This window comes from Lotus japonicus, chromosome 1, assembly GCF_012489685.1.
Source record: "Lotus japonicus ecotype B-129 chromosome 1, LjGifu_v1.2".
Classification (NCBI taxonomy): domain Eukaryota; kingdom Viridiplantae; phylum Streptophyta; class Magnoliopsida; order Fabales; family Fabaceae; genus Lotus; species Lotus japonicus.
This window is the reverse complement of record NC_080041.1, coordinates 58557016-58567290: the sequence shown is the minus strand read 5'-3', so window position 1 is coordinate 58567290 and position 10275 is coordinate 58557016.

Genomic DNA, 10275 nt, shown 5'->3' with positions numbered 1-10275 from the left:
TTATGCAAAGTAAAACTGAAACATTTTCTGCAACTCTGCACATCTCCGGCTCATGAATGAGCATCAGGCCTGCTCAGAAATTATGAGTTAATCACATTGCATGAAACTCCATTGGTGATGCAACATGTTTAAGGAGATAATTTCGATTCCTTGCTTAATCACTCTTGGCTCTATAAATTCATGAATTCTAAAGCTCCAGGGGTCTTAGGACACTAACCTTAACCTTAGACTCAGAAACGTGAGTGAGCCCTCAGTCCTCTCAAATTAAAGAATTGAAGCTTCAAAACTTCTCCTCTTCGATTCTCCCTTTTTCTCTCGTCCAAATCACTCCAAATCTGTTCCATTGTCTTTCTGGAAGTCCATAGTGTAATTCTGGGAGAAATGTGAGCGGTTCTGAGCAAGAAATCGTGAGGAAGCTAGAAGAAGATTCAAAATCTCCGGCGAATCTGCCCAGATTCCGACGAGAGTAAGTGACCTGTATCTGTCCTTTTCTCCCTCCTCCGATCGACCCACACCGCAAGACAACCACCATTCTCTTCCTGGAAGGGAGACGCATCAGACCATGCTCCTAGGTCCCTCAAAAACCATGAAAGACGCATCTCCGGTCATTTTCTCCGGCAAGCTTCTCGCTGGAAAAATTGTAGAATCATTTTCTGGTTCGTTTTAGCCATTCCAAACGTATTTTTAAGCTCTTTTTTAGCATTTAGGACATGAACAACGAATTTTTAGCGCCTGGGCATATCATTTTCGAACTGAACTAGGAAACTAACATACATGCCAAGTTTATCAAGTTCTGTAGCTTTCTGGACAGCTAGGAATAACCTGTGAGGTGTTCCTGATCATTAGAAATGGTATTAGGAAGGTTTTAGGGTCTGAAAGTTGAAGAGAAGGCATGGAAAGGAAAGTCTTGATTTTCTCTTATATGGCTTCCATGGGAATGACCCTTAAGGTGCTGAACAGCACGTGTTTGGCCCTGTACTTGCTGGATTAGGCTTCATGAAAAGAAATCAGACCTGAAAGTAAGAAGGAATAAGTTAGGCCTAACCTTTTGTATATAAAATTTCACTTTATTGCCATAATGAACACTAATCATGGTAGATTAATGGAGAAAATGGTTAGTTAATAGATTAGAATAGTTTGAATGTTGCTATGGCCATAATCAGATTCATAATGGAAAAGAAAAGTGCTAATTGTTGCTAATCATAATTTATTAGGGTTAATATAACTAATCAAGGATTAATTAAACTTAATTAAGTTAATTGATAATAAATAGTGCTAAAACCTAATCATGTAAGGGCTAAGTTAGATGAGATAATTAGATGATAGTAGACAAAAGAGTTAAGTAAAGGATTAGAAATATGCTTAATTGGGATTATTAGAGGATTGATCAAGGTAAAAGGCTAATGTTAATGTAATGATTACTTAAGTGTTAATGAAGTTAGATAATGAAGTAAGTAAGGAAATGGCAACTTAAGTAGACCATAATTAGTAAAGGAAATAGAATAGTTTAGTACAAGGAAAATGAATTAGGATATAACAACTAGTTTGTGTAAATGGCTAATGTAACCTAAATGTAGTTAACTATGTTGATTGGAAGTTTACTAAAGTACATAATTCAACCTAGATGACTGAGAATAATAAGAGGACATGAATAAAGTGTCTATATGAAGTAGTTAAAGGAACCTTAGGATAATCAACTAAAGTAGATAATTAAAGAAAAGTCACTTAATAAGTGCATATGCATATAGAACAAGTAGGAGCAAGACATAACTCAAGTAACATATGTGACATTGTATGAGTAGTGCTATAACATCATAAATCATTGCAGAATGAATGACTGTACGAGAACTTAATCAAGGAGATCGTCATTAGGCATCATAAAGGAAATGAAACCAAAACGAGGAACCTCCGAGCTTATATTCAATTGCATTGGATATCGAGGTCAGCGGAAGACTGAGTTTACCTGCATTATAAGGGCTTGAGTGTGGCTTTAGTGCATACTTTGGTTATGTGTTTGGTTGGATTATATGCTGATTGAATTGATTGTCTGATATATGCATGACTTGAATGAATGATTGCTATGATTGTTTGAATAACATGCTTAATGAATGTATATCTGATATGCCGTATGATAATACTGATTGTAATAAGCATGAATGAAGAAATGTCTGACTTGTTTGCACTGGATGTGCATGATTGTAATTTTGCACTATTTAGAAGGGGATTATATGTACATTATGGGATATAGTGGTACTTTAGGCAATAAAGCCTTTGACTTTGACCTTGGAAGAGATTGTGAAAGTGTGGCATAGTGATAGCCTAAGTCGAGGGAATTATTATAGTTTGAGCTCACAAGAATGGACGCTTATGCAACCTAAAAAGGTTTCTTTTGAAATAGTAGTTGTGGTCTTCAAGAGATTCCCATTTGAAATGTTAGGTAGACTTGATAAAACCCCGAAGAATAGGTTTACTCTTTTTGGTTATCGTTTTGGTTTGGAAAATGTTTCAATAAAGGTAAAAGTTGATGCATAGATGGACCCTCAATGATAATGCTTAGAGTTACCACGTACCAGGGACTAGTTGTCGACGTGAGTGAGGCATGATGTGGAATGGGACGCATCATGTGTCACAATAGAGTCGAGGACTAGCACCAAAAGGTGTGTCTCGTACCTCTCCAGGTTTTGAGGTACTAACCTTCCAGGGTGACGACTGAGTCTGAGGGGTATGTGTATGGAATTCATCTTAGTTATGAATATCCTTGAATGATAAAGAAGAAATAAGGGGGCGTATGTATTACATATGAAAACACAAGGAGCAATAAGGAGTAGGAAGGTGATGTCACTACCACTAGAGAGAGTGGGAATACAGAGACGCTAGTGGTGGCCTTGTTCAGAGATGAATAGGCCCGGGATTTACATGGTGGCACACCTCTGTTGTCGGTTACGACGTGGATTCATGAGGTCGGGCTGACAAGAAGTTTTAGGCAAAGAGTAGATTCGTGTATTTCTGTCGGAAAAGATACTAAGCGATCATTGTCCAGTAAAGAGTGGATTCTAAGGAGTGTCCATGTTCCCGAGACGACCTTCTGAAGCTAAAAGCTTCGGGCCCTAAAACACACATATGCATCCTACATAACTTAAAAAGGTCAGGCGAGAGACCCTCTTATCCCATGAAGCAATGGGGAAGAAGTCTGACTGAAGGAATGAGTAACAAGATGGTAAACACCTATACTGGATCATATTGTTTGTGTTTGATAACTTGCTTGAGATGATGATATAGTAAGTATGATATAATATTGTTGATATAATTGAATATGTGATAAGCTCATAATTGATGCACTTTATGTGTGTCTTTCTAAGCTTCATGATACACTTTTTTGTGCTTAATTGTTATGACTTAGCCATGTTCTGACCATTAGTGCTTAATTGGATTATTCATAGAAAAATGCTTAATTCTTTCTTTTTAGTTTTTATGACCCTTTGCACTAGAACATGTTTAATATGGAGCTAAAAATACCCAAATAGGGAGAATAATATGTCGTTGGAAAGATAACTCGAAGCCCTACAATGTTCATGTCTAGCACAATTCGATAGTCAGCCTCAAAATTGGTCAGAATTGCCTTGCAACGTTTCTATCGCTAATCCTGTGAGTCTGAAACAGTCTGCACTAAAATGACCATATCTTGGGCTACTGAACTCCGAATTAGGATCCGATTGAAGGTCCGGGAAGCTGACTTAAAGATATATAACTCTCAAGTTTACCTTGATTGAAGATTCAGACTTCTTGTGGGATCCGAGAATGCCTGATTGTTAAGCAACTTACTCATTTTTGTGGGCCCGATTTTGTGAAGATTTAGAAAAGATTTAGATAACAAGGATTGTTACTTGGAGAAGTTTATTTATTAGTATAAATAAGTGAGGTTTAAGCATTTGTTAGACCACACACCACAACACACCACAACACATCAACTCACCACCACACCACACCACACCACACCACCTAGGGGTGTTCGCGGTTCAGTTTGGACCGGTTTTAGGTGAAATCGAAAACCGATCCAATCAAAATTCATTGGTTCGGTTTCGATCGATTGTTAGCAAAAAAAATTCCAAAACCGAATCGAACCGATCCGATGATGAACGGTTTGGATCGGTTCGGTTCATTGGTTTCATAATTTTTTTTTGGTAAATATCATTTTCAAAACTTTAAATATATAGCAAATGTTGGTAAATCCGCAAGTGTACGAATCCACCCGGTTTTAATTATCGAACCACAGGGATTGTGAGTGAGTGAATCCAGCTTAAGCCTTGAGTTTGAAGGTTTGTTTTATTGAGATGATGAAACGTCGAAGTAGTAAAAAGGGAAAATAAACATAAACTCAGAAAAGAACATGCTTTGGATCCTTGCTCAACTAGCCAATTTAAGCACATCATTCTAAGCACATGAACTCATGGATCTGTCCTATTTGTTCTAGCCTAATCGACCATCTATCGATGCCTCGCATAGATGATCCTCTCAAGTCAAAAGATAGGCTCAATTTCTTGACAACCCAAACATTTACTAAAGGCACTAAGCATGCAATTCAGGCCAACAAACTTCAACCCTTCCTCTATTCCTAGTAGCAAGCATAGAAGGGGTAATCCTAAATTGGTTCTCTAATCTATAACAAACTTCCGTTCTGATTATAGAAAAGCATAAAGCAAGCATGCATACAAGCTTAGATTGATATTCAGAAAATGAGATTCAAGGAAAGAAGAAGATCATGTGGGAAAGAACTTAACTTAAACATGAAAAGTCTTACATGAAAACCAAAGCATAAGAAGAGAGATTAGCCAAGCATGGTAAGAACCTGAATTACAAGCTTGGAAGCCTTCTCTCACTCTCCTAGATGTTCCTCTCCTTCTAAACTTATGTAAAAATGGAATTGATACAAAAGAAAATGACTAGAATCCTATTTATAGGCAAAAAAACACGAGTTTGGATTGTTTCGGGCGCTCAGGCGCCAATAAAGCATGCTCAGCAATTAGCATGCTCAGGCGCCAATTCTAGCTCCAGAAACAATAACTCTAGCTTCAATTGGCGCCTAGGCGCCAATGGAGCATGCCTAGGCGCCAATGCACACTAGAAAACCTTTTAATCTTCTTTTTTACTCTTCTTTAAGCCTCCCTTTAATTCTCCAAGCCTCTTGACCTTCCCTCTTCAGCTGATTCAACCTGAAACCTTGATGAACAAGCTTGGAAAATATCTAAAAACATAAAGGTCAGTTTTGCACAAAGGCCCTCAAAACAAGTGGAACTTTCAATAACCTCTTAAACTAACCTAAAATGAAACTAAAGTCCTCATAAAACTATGAAATTACCTAAATGAAGAAAAAACACAAATAAAGATAAAAATGCATGATAATGCATGAAACACTACATGAGACTCAACAAAAAGACTCGAAAGAAGAAAATAAATGATCCTAAAAACAAGACTAAATCACGGTCATCAGCAAACACATATGATTCACAACTTAACAATGCATAAAAATGGCAAATCAACAACTCAATCATAGTTTAATCACAAATCCATAATTCATAATCAACAACTCAATCATAGTTTAATCACAAATTCATAATTCATAATCAACAACTCAAGTACTTAACAATGTAGAAATGCTAAAATTAGTGTTTAATTTTACTACCATTACAAATTAATAATAGAAAACAAAACATAATATGTCTAACAAACATAAAAAATATTACATTAACAATAATTCTTCAAAACATCATTTCTTTAATAATTACATATATATATTTAAATATTTTATAAATAAATATATATCATCGGTTCGGTTCACCGGTTCATTGGTTTTCAATTTTTCAAACCGTGAACCGAACCAATCTTCATTGGTTTTTATCGGTTTGGATCGGTTTTCAACCGAATAACAACATAAACCATCCGGTTGCTTTGGTTCAGTTCGGTTCGTCGGTTTCATTGGATCGATCCGATCCGATGAACACCCCTAACACCACCTCACCTCACCTCACCTCACCACCTTCTATCTCTCCCTCTTTTCTAGTACGAGTTATTAAACTCCCTAGTTAGTCTTAGGATTTTTAATATTCTCGTGTTTACAAACTTGAGATTCTGTTCTTAATGCAAATTCCTTCTTTATTAATTTTCTTCATCTCTATTTCTGATCTAGGGTTTGCTTACTTATGTAGTTTTAGAAATAAGAGTTGATGCATGTTCGCTTAGTACATGTTAGTTCGTAACTGTTTCTTAATCGCTTAGTTTAGGAAACTGTGAATTAATTTTCGCTTAGTTAATTAATTCTCAAGAATTAGAGAATTAATAAGGAAGAATTAATCTTTTGTAACCAATGAAGGTTTGTTGCACTTGAATGTTATAATCCGATGACTAACGCTTTCTCTCTTATCTGAATTAAATCTCTTTAAATTTATTTTTGCTTACTTTGCAATCAAATCAATTAAACCCCCTTTTTAATTTCTTTGTGTTACTCTAATATCAATTATTACTTCACTGAGTCCTCTGAGATCGATCATGGTGTTCACCACCTTATACTGCACTTAAAAGCAAAAATAGTTTGACACGCATCACGACAGTGCGTTCGTCAATATGAATTGTGTTTGGTCGACCGATATGTAACTCGGGTCAGTGCTACTGACACATTCATGTTCTTATATTATTGGTAGCTCACTCCCTCTAGTGGCTAACATTTTCAGGTAAAAGATAGAGATGAGCTTAGATCAAGTTGGTTGCTGTTTGCCGAAGCTATTAAGCCATGGTAGCTATCAATGGTTAGGGAGATAGGACTTAGTGAAGAAGCAGAGTTAAATGTAAGGATGTAGACTTAGGTTTCAGAGTGTTTCAGGATTGACGTTGTCTACTTGATTTTGAAGTTTAAAAAGGGATTATGATATTCCGCCTTAATCCCGATAATAAGTTGAGATGAGGTTTGAAAGTTTGATGTACTTAAGGAAGTTAGTCAAAAAAAAAAAAACTAGTGTCGTCTTCTTTCCGCTCTTTGAGTTGAAGTCGCTCAGGAAGGGGGAAGAGGATGTCACACCTTGCAGCTAACTTCACATTTCACTTTCCAACTCCAAACTTGAACTTCAACTGCTTTGGAGTAATTTCTTCACATTTAACTTTGTTCTTCCAACTTAACTTGTCATATCTTGTCCTGAGGATGAACAAAGAGAATAAAAAAGAAAAACAAAGATGTCACAAACCAATAGAGAAAGTGCAAAACATAGCACAATGAACATTTAGATTCAAGCATGCCAATCTTGCTAGTTTTGCTAATAAGACTTGGGTAATTGAAGCATCTATTATAATATAGGAATTGTGAAGTGCGCAATATAGCACTGCCACCTCATCATTTATATTTCTTGCAACGGTGTCAAACTCAGTATTTTTGTTGATATGTCACCATGTATTCTTCTCAAATCACGTAAATCTCACAAATCATCTATGTCCATCCCTCCCTATCAGACTTCATTCTCTTTCAGTTCTATGAAACGTTCCTATCTAAAAAATTATGCAGTTAAGCGTTACAGTACAACCATCTATATTCCAAACTTCAGTTTTTCCTTCTTATTCATTCTACTTACTAACTGTTACATCTACACCAAACTCAATTCTGCTCCCAACTTTATATTTTCATTTTATTCAATTCCTTCATTTTATTTAGGCTTAATTGCACTTTTGATCCCTTAAGTATCATGATTGTGCGATTTCAATCCCTAATCTTCAAAACGAGCGATTTTAATCCTAAAATTTTCAATTTGTGCAAATCAGGTCCCTCCGTCTGATTTCCGTCAAATAGATAACGGAAACGGCTGAGATGACATTTTTATTAAGAAAAAATTATTAATTTTATTCCACATAAGCATTAATTTTTTTACCCTTTTTTTTCCATCCATCTCCTTCTTCTTCAGCTGATAAAAAAATCTCTTTCTTCTTCAAGCTTCATCAATCCCTCCTCTCCTTCATCTTCACCAACTTCCTCTTCAACCACAAAAGCCCCAAACTCAACCCCTCCTCCTCTCCTCCCTCCCCCCCTCTTCACCACTGCAAAATCCAGAAGCAGAATAATACAGAAGACCCAAAACCCAAAAAACGTTTTCCTGAGTGAAAAAACCTAGAATGAAAAAAATCCAGAAATACAACTTCAACCCAGATCCCTCCTCTTCCCTAATCCCTCCTCATCTCTGCCCAGAATTGATCTTACTCCTCCCTCGACAGCAGAACCACCACCACGACACCATCTCCTCAGCGAGAACCCCCAACCTCCGAGCACCATCGCCGATGAGGTCGACCTCTCCATGTTCGCCGCGGGCCAGAGAGCACATCCCGTTGGCAACCACCGCGCCATCGGTCACCAAGCCTCAACCCAGATCTGCATCGCACTGCCTCAAGGCCACTGTAGCCCGACCATCGCTCTGCACCGTGAACCACACCATGAGGGACTTGTCGTGGAGGATCTTAGGCCGGATCTGGTGGATCTTGGGACCATCGTTTCCCATGTTCTCACCCCTTTCCATTGGCTACAGAGCCTTAGTCCTCACAAGAGGTTGCAGCCTTGGAATTGGGAATTTTAGGGTTTTTTAGGTGAGAGGGAGGGAGAAGATGAAGAAGAACGGTGGTGGTGGGGTTGATTTGTGGATTTTGGGGTTTTTTTTACAGTATTTAATTTTAAGTTTTTATATATGTTTTAATTTTCTTTTTATTTATTTATTACTTACATGGCATTCAAGTGGAGCCCAATGTCAGATCCACATCATTTAATGAGTGACACATATGCAATTTCCGTTATCTATTTGACGGAAGTCAGACGGAGGGACCTGATTTGCACAAATTGAAAATTTTAGGATTCAAATCGCTCGTTTTGAAGATCAGGGATTGAAATCGCTCAATCATGATACTTAAGGGATCAAAAGTGCAATTAAGCCTTTTATTTATATTCTATATGCTTCCACCAATCTAAAGCAGTTTTCTTACTACCATCTATTCATAATCATCACTACTTCCTTACCATAAATGATCTCTGTAACATCCCACACTCTAACCAATCAGGTGATGACCGTTAGTCGATGAATTAACCCTACAACACTACAAGAAATTTTCCATATACCAACGGCGGAAAACTGTAAGTAAAGAGTTAAAAACAGTAGGTATAGACCCAAAAACTTTTACCGACGGACAATTCATTTCGTAGACTTTGAGTCGCTATACCTACGAGAACAATTCTGTCGGTATAACTTTTAGCTACGGTTAAGCATCCGTAGGTACATACTTTAAGATATACCTACGCTTTTTTACCATTGGTATAAGCATTAGCAGGGACCCACAAATTCTCAATACCAACAGTTTAATTGCCAATGTTATAGGCTTTAGTGACGGTTCTATTTTCATTACAATAGAACTTTAAGATATACCAACAGACACTAACTGTCAGTATAAGGTATACTAGAGATACATAATTTTCCTATAGCCACGGTTTCAGTGTCGTTACTACAGAGTTTAGTAACAGTTTTGAAATTAAGATATACCAACGAAAATTAACTGTCAGTATAAAGTATACAACATATACATAATTTTTCTATATTCACGGTTTTGAAATACCCACGATTTATTTTATATTTTAATAACTCATTTTAAATTGCAATAATCACAATTATAGCTTTATTATTATGGGATTCAGTGGCCCTGTTGTTTTCAGAAGATAAAAGCACTAATACAATTGCATCTCACATTAAAAATTGGAAGATCATAACATGAAGTGAGACATTAAAATGGTTGTTATACATAACCATATCACATAAAAATTATCATTGTCTTGGAAATATCACAATACAACATAATGGATCATCACCGCCAAAAAGTACCATAGTAATATAAAGTACGCACATAAGTAGCTTTTCAATCAAAGATGCATCTGCCTCTTTTGTACATTTGCACGTCGTGGACCCATATCAAGCGCAAAAACATGGAGATAACATGTGTAAAATTTCACAGAAACATGGTGAATGAAATATGGGAGGGCAGTGCACAAAAACTTGGATATGTGCACCAAACCCACAAAAATGAGCTAACAAGATTTCTAAAGAACTCAATGAGGCTATTCAATTGAACAAAAAATTATTTTCTTCAATAAGGTCAATCAAACACTCACTCTGTTCCTATTTCAATTTCCTTTCAAGCATTGATGCGAAATTGTAAACCAGTGTAGGCTTTTAGTTAATCGTACAAGCCATAACACCAAACATTATT